Source organism: Pteronotus mesoamericanus, unplaced genomic scaffold (genome assembly GCF_021234165.1).
Source record: "Pteronotus mesoamericanus isolate MK-2021 breed Mesoamerican mustached bat unplaced genomic scaffold, CSHL_Meso_final contig_90, whole genome shotgun sequence".
NCBI lineage: Eukaryota > Metazoa > Chordata > Mammalia > Chiroptera > Mormoopidae > Pteronotus > Pteronotus mesoamericanus.
In genome coordinates, this window is record NW_026555277.1 from 22,066,501 (window position 1) to 22,078,943 (window position 12,443).

A 12,443-nucleotide genomic window follows, 5' to 3' on the forward strand; every position below is an offset into this window, starting at 1 on the left:
AAAGCCTCTTATCAATGTAATTTATGCCTAAAATTCAAAATATGGGCTCTCCCTTTCTCACTGGACTCTCAAATCCAGCAGCTTAAATTCAGGTTGTTAAGTCTATAAAAAGCAATCCTCAGTTAATAAAGAAACTCATCTCAAACCAACACAGACAAAGAAAATAACTTACATTTTAAACGAAATGAAACCAGAGACAAGTTTTTCGAAAAAATACCTCCCACATGCTTTATCAGAAACTACCGCGTAGACCACGTAGTATGCGAAGGGGAAATCACACTAGAAGAAAAGCCCAGTGACTAAACAGCTGACTACATGAAAGAAACCAGTGACCTCGCCTTGGTCATGGCAAAAGGCACCCTCTGTGGGATATAAAAATGATAGTGGAAAGAGGCATCTCTTCCCAGCCCATCCCTTTTTCCTAGTTTTTCTCCATCTTTACAATCCCTCATTCTACCTGTAAGCAGAAACCTTCACTGCCATCCTCCGCCAGTCCCAAGCCCTGACCACAGCTTCATCGTGACTGCCTATAGGACCCGCCACCACAGCTGAACCTTGTCAAATTTTGATCACCTCTTCTGGCCAAGAGCACCTCCCCACATCCCCCCTGAAAGTGCCAGAGGCCCCTGCCTCTCAATACCCTACTGCACGGCAGCAATTATCACTAGAGTTCCTGCTGGTACCAGTGGCAGGAAGGAGGTGGACAAGAAGATCTGGGGAAAGATCTCAGTCCTGGGATGGGACCTGGGTGGAAGCAGTAGGGAGGTCATGCTATGGGCATGTTCTTAGCTTCTTCCATTGGAAAGCAACTGATTTTCTTTCAAATTTTAAGCTGTGAATGTCAGTCACTATCTACTCTAAAATTTAATTTCTGTTTTATATGTAAAGAAGTGTTTGTGTTCTGGGAGAGTACCTAGTCTGTTTCTATCAGAGCACGTGTCAGGTTAAAAGTTAATCACAGCAAATAAATAACTGAAAACACAACCCAACGGCAAGCTGCTAACTACTGCTACATATTTGCATACAAGTATATTTATATATTTACCTAGCTATATTTAGTGAGGTAGGACTCACTAAATATACATTGAATCTATTTTATTTATAAATAAATTTTTATTTATATATAATCTCAGTTCACAAAAGTTTCGGAGCATCTTACATAAAAATACATAAGTAGAAAAAAAATTTATATGAAAACAAGGCGACAATGTTAGGTTAGAAAGTCAGAATGGGTTGGAGTGGTAGGGTGATAGGTCAACCTACCAATAAGAGATTAGATAAAATGTAATAGTCCTTTAATGAAGTACTATACAGCCCTGAAAATGAGCCAGAACTACATGAATCTCACAAACAAAAAGCAAAACAAATATTTTTTCCTAGACAAAAAGCAAATTGCTAAAGCATACATCAAAACCCTAAATGTTTCCGAAATAATACTATACAGGGTGGAACAAAAGTAGGTTTCCAGTTGTGAGTACATGAAACAGAGTTTATTCTAGTACTATTATTTATTAATTATTGTATTATTTTTCATTTGAGCAACCATAAACCTACTTTTGCCCTACCCTGTATATTGTTTAGGGAGTTTGTGTATATGTGTATATGTAGTGAAAATATTAAAACATACATAGTAATAATAAATACTGAATTGTTTTCCATTACAGGATGAATGGAACATGACTAGATAAAAACACAGAAGGGAAATGACTGAATTTGTAATATTTTGCTTCATAAGCTGGACAATAGGTATATAGATACTAAAATAAATATACCTCATACCACATTCTCTGACCACAGTACAAGAAGATTAGGAAACAACAGCAAGCCAAAAGGAAACGTTATAGGTTTTTAAAATGAAAAATCAGTGTCTGCCTCTGCCATACTCACATCTCACAGCATTCAGAATGCTTTTAGGGCTTCCTTGGTATATGCATAGATAAACCTTTGAACAAGAGAGCCTAGAGGCATCCCCAAGTTACGTTCAAAAAGAACAAGTCAGATTTTATTTAACATGGTGCTCCAAAGATGTGGTGTAGAGCATGAAGAAGGGTGGTAGCAGGTAGAATGAGTTCTTCAGAGTTCAGTAAAAGGACACTGTCCATCACTTGCGACCCCCGCCGCCCCCACTCCCACCCTCCGCCTAAGCTGCCCTGCTCAGCACTCCACTCACCTCCTCTCAGAGTCACTTGCTTTGCCCCACTCAGGTGAAGGGTAGAGGAGCTACGTGAGCCCAAGCCTTTTCCTTTCCTGCTTTCAAATGCCCAGGCCTCCTGATTGATATCATGTTAGTTTCATTTCACTCTACTATTTTAAGACTTCTCTATCTAGGCAAAACTGGTATCTGTGTGAATAGTCCAGAATTCTTTAAAAACTCCCCTTTTCTTCCCTCAGCCCCCGCGACTGTCAACTTTCAAGTGAATGACATGCTTTCCTTTTTGCTACACCCTTACCGGAGTACAAACTGTTCCTGATCTTCACAATCGACTTGAAACAGTTCCAGCTTCATTTCCTGAGTGAAAGCCATGAGAGGATCCCAGTTATCATTTAAACAAAGCTGAACTAAATTACCAGAGCTGATTTTTGTAAACTGGCCGGTAGAAAGGGTGCCAGGTATTAGAAACAGGAACCAGGTATTTTCATTAGACGGGCATTTAATATGGGTGTTAACAAAATTGCTGCAAAAGCTAGAGGAAGGGGCTTTTGGCTGGGCTTCTGAGAAAGATTCCTGGGACTCTCACAAAGGCCGAGTTTCAGACAAGACTGTGGAGAATCAGGAGGCTGCCACTGGGAGGACCGAGCTCAAGAACACCTCCAGGGAGCCCTGGCCTTGTCACTCGGTTGGCTGGAGTATCGTCCCCTGCACCAAGAGGTTTTGGGTTTGATCCCCAGTCAGGGCACATATCTAGGTGGCAGTTCAATCCCCAGTCAGGGCAGCTGGTCAATGTTCCTCTCATATCGATGTTTTTTCCCCTCCCCGTCCTCTCCTCCTCACTTCTTCTCCCTCTAAAATCAATAAACATCTTCTCTGGTGAGAATTTTCTTTAAAAGAACACCTGCAGTGACCCAGAGATAAGAAGGCAGCCCACCACCACCATACCTGCCTCCAAACTCTCCAAAGCTGGTGATTGGACACGTAAGTGCTGCTGCCCAAGTGCCCAGGTCACCAATGCTTGCTTGCCAGCAGAGAGACTAAGAAAAGCAACCAGCTATTGGTCTCTACCTCACTTCTGTTTATAAATTCTGCCTGAATGCACCTAAGTGGCAGAACTAAGTTCACGTCCTACTTGTAAAGAAGCCAGGGAGATGCAGTCTGCCCTTTTTCACTCTCGGGACATAAGTGAGGATGGGTCCTGAGGACCAAGTGGCATTAGCCACTACAGACAGATAGCGCATGAGGGCATTTATATCTTATTTTTGGTTAAATCTTCTCCATGGACCCCAGTGCCTGGCTCATAGTAGGCACTCAATTACTATCTATTGGATGAATGAATGAACAAATGAATGAATTTTCACAAATTACTACCAAGTAATAGCCTCACTTCCCTTTCTCCCCAGACTGGACCTAGAGCACCTGCTACAAACTCCAGCCAGCACCCTCAACTCTCTTGCCATTTTGCCTCCTGACCACCAGCTCTGCGACACCTTGAGTGACCAAGTGGTCCTGATTTGCCAGGACTGTCCAGTTTTGGGACTAAAAGTTCTGTGTCCCAGAAAATTCCTCAGTTCCGGGAAAGCAGGATGGCTTGTCAGCCCAGCATCCCATCCTCAGTGGGGCGCCTCCTCCATTCCTATGTCTAGAGTAGCAAATCTTGCTGAAGGGATGGGAAAAGATCACACCACACTGCGAGGTTTTCGACCTCAGCAGGCCCCTTACTGCTGCTCCACGACTGCTTTTAAAAGACCTTGGTCAGCTCCACACAAAGGCTCCGCCTTCACTGCTTTTTTCCATACTAACGCCACCCACTGGTGCCGTCGCATATCAGATGACTCCTCATCAAATGACTTTGCCACTTAACCAGGAGTGAGCTCCCGCAGCCTTCCACATTCCCACTGTGGGGCTGGCACTTGTCCTTGGGCTTGTCCAGGACCACCCACTCCCCATGTCCTCCTGGCTCCATGAGCTCCTACTCTTTCATCAATCTCTCCCCTACCTCCAAGGACGCCTCCCCACATCTTGTAAGCATGATCAAGTCTCTTTCATCTTTAAAAAAATCCTTAAGCCTGAGATCCCCTAGAGAGACCATCCTTTGCAATTTTTCCTTTCATGTGAAGCTGGGACTTTATGAAGGAAGAGTCTGCACTCGATGCTTCAAACACTTCAACTTCAATTCACTCTTCAATATGCGTCTACCTGCATCCTCCCTCCCCCCATATCCTTTGCTCATTGACACTCTGTGCAGAGCCAAACTAGACCCTAACAAAGGAAAAATGATTAATACTAATGCTATCCCTGTTTTAAATTCTAGTATTTTGTTCGTGGATTTTTTGCACTGTCATTTTTTTTCAAAATATCGCATTAAAATATTCATCTTGATTACTGAGCTTTTAAGCATCCCCTTAAATGTTGCGCCAGAGGTGAGTGCCTCCCCCTTCTCACCCTAGTGTCCCATTCCTTCTACAGTGCTGGTGTTGAGGCACTTGCGACCTCGCAGGGGCCACATCCAAGACCTGCAGACTAACCCCTCCCTGAAACCCTTCTCCCTTGGTTGACCTTGCACCTCCATACCCTACACAGTTCTTCTCTAACCTCTGACTCCTCAACACCTTCTTTCTGCACCTGCTCCTTAAACGAGGGTGTGCCCTAGCTCCCATTTCTCACCCATACTGTTCCCCTGGCCTTCCTGTTCCCCCGGCCTTCCTGTTCCCCCTGCCTGTGGCATTCACCCTCTCTAAACCAATCTCCCATCAGGATAAACTTTCTGAAGGTCATGCTTGAACCAAGTCACTTTCCTAATTCAAACCTTCCAATGGTTCCTCATCTCCCATTGCAAGCTCCAATTTTCTTTGCATTCAAGGCCTCTCGTGGTCTAATGCCTGCCCTCATCTCTCATTAACACACACCTTGCCATTTGGCTTCAACCAAACAAGTTCTTTCCTATGCATACTCTGTGCCTTTGCCCGGATTTCCTCTTCCATTTACCTGCCTAGCAAAACCCTTCTCAGCTTTCAGCGTCACCTGAAGCGTCTCCTACTGTGTAAAGCTTTCCTGGGAAGAACCCACACAGGCCTGGTCAGTAACGTCTTCTGCCAAGTACGTAACTCCTTAGCATCCAGCATTAGCTCTAACTGGTGACAGTAAAATGTAGTTCCCTCTTAGTAAGGCTTCTCAATCCTTCTCAAAGAATGTCAACTTTGCCTCCAAACCATCTGGTATCCAAAACACACAAGAGTCTCTGTAATCAGTTGCACAGCTTGACTGGTTCCCATGATGCCTTAACCTATCCAAGGACATACATAAGATTCCACTCTTTATGCCACTTCTCTACCTGAAGCAATGTCATGGCATGGCAAGAAAGCAAGGTCATGTCCACCGAGCCCCAGCATGGAAGTAAATGTAGTTTCTAGAAACCTGCCTGTCTTGCCAGCTGCAGAGAGCAGAATGCAACTTTCAGGTGTCTGGGAATCCCCACTGAGATATGAACATGAAGTCCCTGAAGGAGTCGCCCAGCAGTTTCTGAAAAGATAAGGAGAAGGGATGCCTTGGCCGGGTTTGGTTAGTTGGTTGGAGTGTTGTCCCACAGGCCAAAATGTTGTGGATCTGATTCCTCATTAAGGCACACACCTAGGCTGCAGGTTCGATCTCTGGTCAGGGTGCACACGGGAGGCAGCCCATCAGTGTCTCTCTTTCTTTCTCTTTCCCCCCACCCCTCTCTAAAAATCAATAAACGTATCCTCAGGTGAGGATTTTAAAAAAAGGAGAAGGGGTTACATGACCCCCTGGGCAACACAGAATGTGGCCATCTCACACAAGCACTGTGCATTCACCCTGAAGATAACAGAACCCAGTTTCCTTCTCCATTCATGTACAGAGCCTGTGGAGGAGGCCTGTATGTGTAACAATTCAAACAGCTAATATGATGAACACATCTTTCCTCCTGCAAGTGTGACATGTCATTTTGTGCTCCACCCCCAAATACTTAAAATGAGGTCATTCATCACAAAGTTTCTGGAATTTCTGAAACGCTGCAGATGTATACCAAACAGAATCTAAAAGGCCATGTGCTTAGGCTGAAGTATAAACACATTTCAAATTACGATGTTACTAATCATTATAATGCATCAGTGGCTAAAAATACACATCAAAACTTATTTGGCTTCACAAGCAGTGCATTTCAATTATAGCAAATAGCCTGCAAACAATAGACAATCTTAATTATAAAATGACATAAAATTAAAAGGTATATTTCATAAAGTTCCTTGATGAGGCTCAGCCCCATGACTCTCAGGGAAGCTCCCACAGATTCCAACAACATGACCTCCAGTAACTGAGGTCCATGACCTCCCTGGTTCATAACAGTAACAACCAGGCTGGAGAAAATGAGGGAATGAAAGAACCACAGAATGACAAAGGATCTAGATCAAAAAGAGATCATGAATTATCTAATTGAATATAGAAACTTAAGCAGAGTCACTAGGGACAATAAAGCTAAATCCATTTAATATAGTGGCCCACTCCTTCTTGACCAAAGTTCAACTTTCACTAGGGCAAACTTCTCATACAGAGCCCAAACACCTAACAGTTTCTCCCACCTTTGCCCAACCCATAATCTAACTCAAGACAAATAAAAATCTCAATGTTCCCTGGACAGTGTTTTTTCTGTCCCAACATCTTTGCTCAAGTATTTTCCCCCATTTGGAAAGCTCCTTCCCTCTTCTTAGTCTCTGCCTAGGAAAACTCTATCCCATCTTGTCATCTCCTCCTTCTTCATAACATTGTTTTACTCTTTTCTGGCATTTATCTTATTCTCCTTGGGTACCTGTCACATGTGGTGATAGGTTAATTTCCTACTCATCTTCATTAGGCTGTGGTAGCTTGGCCAGGTCTGCCAAGCTCACCCTTCTAGGCCTTAAACCAACTAATTGGCCATTACCACACAGCTTCAGCACGCCTGCACATATGTAATGCCTACTCATCATTTCAGAACCTACAATGAAGCATGATGGAGCTGGTGGTGAAGTAAGGTATTTTGGTTGGAATTTGGTTTTTAGATCCAGGAGGTAGAGCTTGTAAAAGAAAGCTCTTACAATTACATGAGGTAACCATGCTCTTGTTTGAGTGTAAGAGCTAGCGAACCCTTATGTAGGGCATTTGGGGAGCTGGCAGAATACAATATCTCCAGCCCAGCTCACCAGACATCCCCTGGCCTTTTAGCAAAAGGTATGTCTCCCCATATTTTTAGCACTTATCACACTCTAAAACTGTAAGATTTATGTGTCAAAGTTTCCATCTTTACCAAACCTCCAGGCCACTCATCCACATGCAGCATAATTTTCCTAAGATGAACTCAAAAGTGCCTGAAATTTAAATTTATTTTTTTCTCAAATAGGACAGTCTTCTGACAGCCTCAAAATTACTAATACCTTGTATAAGATGGTGTAAGTTTAACAGACAACTAATCTTCCATGAGCTGTTGCTGTATTCACTCATGTTATTGAGAAAAAACAGAAAACAATGCATGGCATTCTCAATTTACTACAAGACTTCAATTCCTTAGCAAAAAAAAAAGGCAACAGGCCAACCTCTCTGAATTTAAGTAATATTTTTCTCTTGCCTACTATTTAAAACAAGATTTGGACTTTAAAACTATTTTTGAATGCTTCAAGTAAAAAAGTAAAGATATATAAGCAAAAGGGAAAATCCAAAAAAAAGTTCAAGAAAAACTCTAGAATTTCCCAAGTACATAAGGAAGTTTTAGTTCCCATTTGTAAAATCAGACGCTATTACCCTAGGAAATATTTTAAACCTTAGAACCCATAGCTACAAGAGGATTTTTCAATTACACTGAAATAAATATAAATAACAATTATAAAAATTGATATATATAGTAATCAGTTAATGTTTCCAATTGAAGAGTTCACTGCAGAAGACATAAACCATCTTTGATATGCAGATAAATGTAGTATCAAATGGTGGAGTTTAGTTCTTTTATAAATACTGAATTACTAAAGACAACAATCCAATATCTAGAATAAGAGGAAAATGATGAAGAAACTTTTTGTCTGTTCTGCACTAAAACTTAAATGGTCAAAAAAGAAAAAGTGGCTCAATAAAAGCAGAGACCACCAGAAAACATAAATACTGAACGAGGTCAAAGTGGGGATGGGGGAAGCAGTTTTATCTGGAAAGAAAATATTAAAGTATATATATTATATATGTGAATATAGTCATTTATTCATTTGTATGTGCATGGGGTCAAAGAAAAAAATTATTTCTCTAAACCCAAAGTTGAGGAAGGAGAAAAAACGTTTAGGCTTCTGAACAAGCAGATTAATGAAATGTAAACTGTGGATACACACATTCTCAAGAACAAGAAAAGTGGTCATTAGAAGAAAAAAAAATTCTGTTAGAAACACTAATGCCAGAGGGGAGTGAAATTACATGAGGAAAGAAGACATATTAATAGGGAAAAAAAGCATCAGCTCTGGAATACAATTGGAAAAACATCATACAAAATAAGGGAAAAAAGAGAAAATATATATTTTTAAAACACTTTAAAGGTTGTATCCTTTGGTTATCTTAGGCAATGCACTCCTGGGGGCTTCCTCTATTTACTCTGCATGTATTTTAACCCAAATGATTATAATACAATTTGACTGAAAAGTTCTTGAAAGAAAAACTGATGCCCTGGCTGGTGTGGCTCAGTGGACTGAGCATGGGCCTGCAAACCAAAAGTTCACAGGATCGATTCCCAGTAATGGCACATGCCTAGGCTGCGAGCCAGGTTCCCGAGTAGGGGGCAACCGAGAGGCAACCAATCATGTATCTCTCGTACATTGATGTTTCTCTCCCTCTCTTTCTCTCTACCTTCCCCTAGCTCTAAAACATAAATGAATGCATAAATAACTAAATATGACAGTACAGAGTGTTAAGTGCAATCTTATTAAGTGCAAAGATAGCCACTGAGTATATCCAAGTATAGAGGATAGGAACCCATTGGGCGGGTTGTGAAGGCTTCCTAGAGGAGGTGACAGGAGCCGAATATAAAGGGGAAACACAGCATTTCAATAATAATAATAATAAATCCTTGTCCCTCTGGTTTATAGTAAGGAAAGCAAAGGAACCAAGTTCAGATCCATCTCTGTGTTCCCGGCACTCAGAACTCTGTAGAGAAGTTAATAAATATTGATAGGACTATAATGAATTGAAAGGAAAGGAGGCATTTCAGCTCATAAACAGGCGTTTAATAAGTCTTTGGGGCCTCTGCAAGGAAGAAATAGCCAAACTGTGTCCATTCCGGAGATTTAAAAAAGCGACACACCAGGTGACTAGGAGTACTGTTTCTGCGTGATCGGGGTGGGGCGGGGGACAGTGCCCTGAAACCCCAGAGTCCAGGACGATACCAGCACAGGGGCGTAGGTCGGAAGAAGAGGGGTGGAGAGGGTTCTCGGTCTACTCACGCCGGGGCAGCCGCCGGCTCTTCCAGCTGGATCTCCGCCGGGAAAGGCGCCCTAGGATCTGACTCTCCGAAAAATCGAAGTTGAAAATTGTCCGGACGGGATGACGAACTGGGACAGAGCGTCGGAGGTGGCCTACCAGGTTGTTGGCGACCTGAAACTTGTTTTTGCTGAGCCCCTGTGCGCCTCCTCCACAGTCCGCCCTCTAGGAAAGCTCCGCCCAGTCAAAAATTTTATGACCCTTTCCTAAAACCCTAAAAGGGGGCAGATATGTCTCTTTGGATAGTACACTCTCCCTGGTGCCTGGGAAAGTTAACCTGCAGCAGATGGTTACGAGTGAGCACTTGACGCTGCGCCCCACTGAGCCCGAGGGCCGCGGTGGGAGCCAAGGGCGTCCCAGTAACGAAAACATACTTCAGTTTTCAGTTTTAGTTTCACTCTGCCACTGCTGAAAAAACTAAACTAAATTAAAAATCTGCTCGCGACTACGCTCCTAACGCCCCTGCGCAAGACTCCCCAGGGCGCAAGTGGCACCCAGTTTCTGCGGACCTGCGGGTGGATTCGCCTAAGAAAGCAGGTGTAAGGCTGCGTGTAAAAAAATAAAGGAAGTGCGAATGTCAGTTACAAACAATACGAAACACGAAGTCTCTGAGACGCCATTTTAATCAGAGCATCAAACCTAGAAGCTGTAAACAAAACAAGTGTTAGCATAAAAACTGAAAAGTTAAGTATGGCAAACAGAAGTTTTCGGGTTTTTTGTTTGTTTTGGAGTTGGGCCAAGTTGATTTGCTCCTCCTCCCAGTGCAACTTTTTATAAGATTAGGTAAGGGAACCGCCAGAGGGAAAATACCCAAAAGTCTGTTCTTATTTGAAATCTCTTTCAAATAAGGCAGATAGGGCCAGTCAGAGCCTGTTGTGACTTTTAGACTATCTGGATTTGCGGGAGTCCAAAATGCTTGACGTATGCTATCACCCTATTAGCACTACCTCTCGTTGGGTAAACAAATTTCAAAGTCAGCAAATGAAAATATTGGCGAGAGTTTCAACGTCCTTGAACTTACCTTCTGTCTGTCCCTTGAACTTTCTGTTCCTTGAACCAAAAACTTATTCTGATTACAGTGACCTTTGTTCTACTGCAATCCACTGTTAATATTTGAAAGAACATGCCATTTGTCCAAACCCGGACACCATCCAGCAAGAACACCTTGAAATCAAGTTTTTTCTAAGGCTTTACATAAATTTTATTATGCTGAACTTTCCCAGGGCAACATTTTCTTGCAATTTGCCAAAATACTATTATTACACTGCTTTGAGATACTTTAGGCTATTTCGAGAAAGTAAAAATTCCTGACAAGTAAACGGAAGCGCGAACATATTATTGCAGGAAAAAACGTCTTTTCTCAACAATTTTTTGAAAGGAAAATGGCCACATCTTTTGAACAGTTCCGCCAGGTATTGGGCAACTCTCAAAAGGATCATAAACAAAAGATTACAGGACACTGGCAACCTGCACCAGAGCTTGCGGCCTGTTTCCGCCTGTGTGGGCCAAGGATTATTTCGCCCCGGGGATCTGGTGAATCGGACCTCACCAGGGATCCCGGCAGCCTTTAGCAGCTCTCCTGAGAATCTGGGGTGCCAGGAGAGCAAGGTGAGGTGGTGGGAGCCTGGGCAGGAATGGGCGGGGGCGGAGGGGGGACTCCGCCCCCACCAGTGCCCCTGGGCAAACCAGAGATGAGGAATCTGCAGGACTGAGTCACTTGCCAGAAGGGCCACCCCTCCCCGGACCCTTGCCCGGCACCCCACCCCACTTCACCTCCGCCCAGGGCCAGTTCGGAAAGCAGAAGTTTGGAGAGCTCGGCAAGGGGCGCGAGAGGTGGCTAGTGGGGCCCAGGGTGAGCGATAGTGACGCTAAAACCTAAAATAAGATCTGGGAGTCTGAGGAGGGTTGGAGCTGCGGGTTGAGAGGTGCCACCTACCGTCCTGTCCGCAGGGGTCTATCCTACCGGGCCGTGAGCTCTCAGGATTCCCTACCCCGGAAGCTTGAGAGGCACAGGAACAAAAGAGAAAAAAGAAAGCGAAAGCCTAGAAGCTGACGTGGTACACAAGGTCCACGCCGGCGTGGCGTTAAATGCTTTGGTTTAGCCTTCAATATTCCTGTTTCTTCCACGTTAAGATACTGAAAAAGGGAAAGCAAACTAAACCTAAAACAGGCAGAAGAAAGTAAATAATAAAGATTAAAGTGGAAATTAATGAAATATAGAAGAGAAAAGCAATAGAGAAAATTAATTAAGCTCAAAGATGACGTTTTCAAAAGGTGAACAAAATTGACAAAGTTTAACTAGATTGACCAAGGGGGGGGGGGTGGGGTGTGTGTGTGTGTGTGTGTGTGTGTGTGTGTGTGTGTGTATAGACTCAAATTACTAGAATCAGAAATGAAAGATGGGACATTACTACTAATGCCACAGAAATAGAAAGAATTACAAAGGAACACTGAATAATTGTATACTAACAAATTAAATAACCTAAATGAAATGGACACCAACTACCAAAACTGACTCAAAAAGAAATGGACAACGTGAGTACACCTATAAAAAAGTGAAGAAATTGAATTAGCAATCAAAAATCTACCCACAATGAAAAGCCTACCCAGATAAATTCACTCGTGAATTCTATTTTTAAAAATTTAGGAAAAAATTAAATCTAATTCTTTAAATAGTCTTCCAAAAAACAAAAGAGGAGTGTATTAGGGTTGCCATAAAAAAATACCATAAACTAGGTGGCTTAAACAACAAATTTATTTCTCACAGTTATGAATGTTAGATGTTCAA

The 12,443-nt window shown here is 42.7% G+C and overlaps 1 protein-coding gene across 3 annotated transcripts in view; it reads right to left on the minus strand.

The window, feature by feature from the left end:
* CFLAR (CASP8 and FADD like apoptosis regulator) overlaps window positions 1-11,679 on the minus strand; it is a 44,778-nt gene extending 33,099 nt beyond the window's left edge. For 2 of the 3 annotated variants that reach the window (XM_054585842.1, XM_054585840.1), the window contains exon 1: window positions 9,619-10,177. The gene's annotated coding sequence lies outside the window, so the exon portion shown is untranslated. Of the gene's footprint in view, window positions 1-9,618; window positions 10,178-11,591 lie in introns of those variants that run through there. The other variant, XM_054585841.1, reaches the window with a different exon arrangement.
* Window positions 11,680-12,443: the final 764 nt, after the last annotated feature.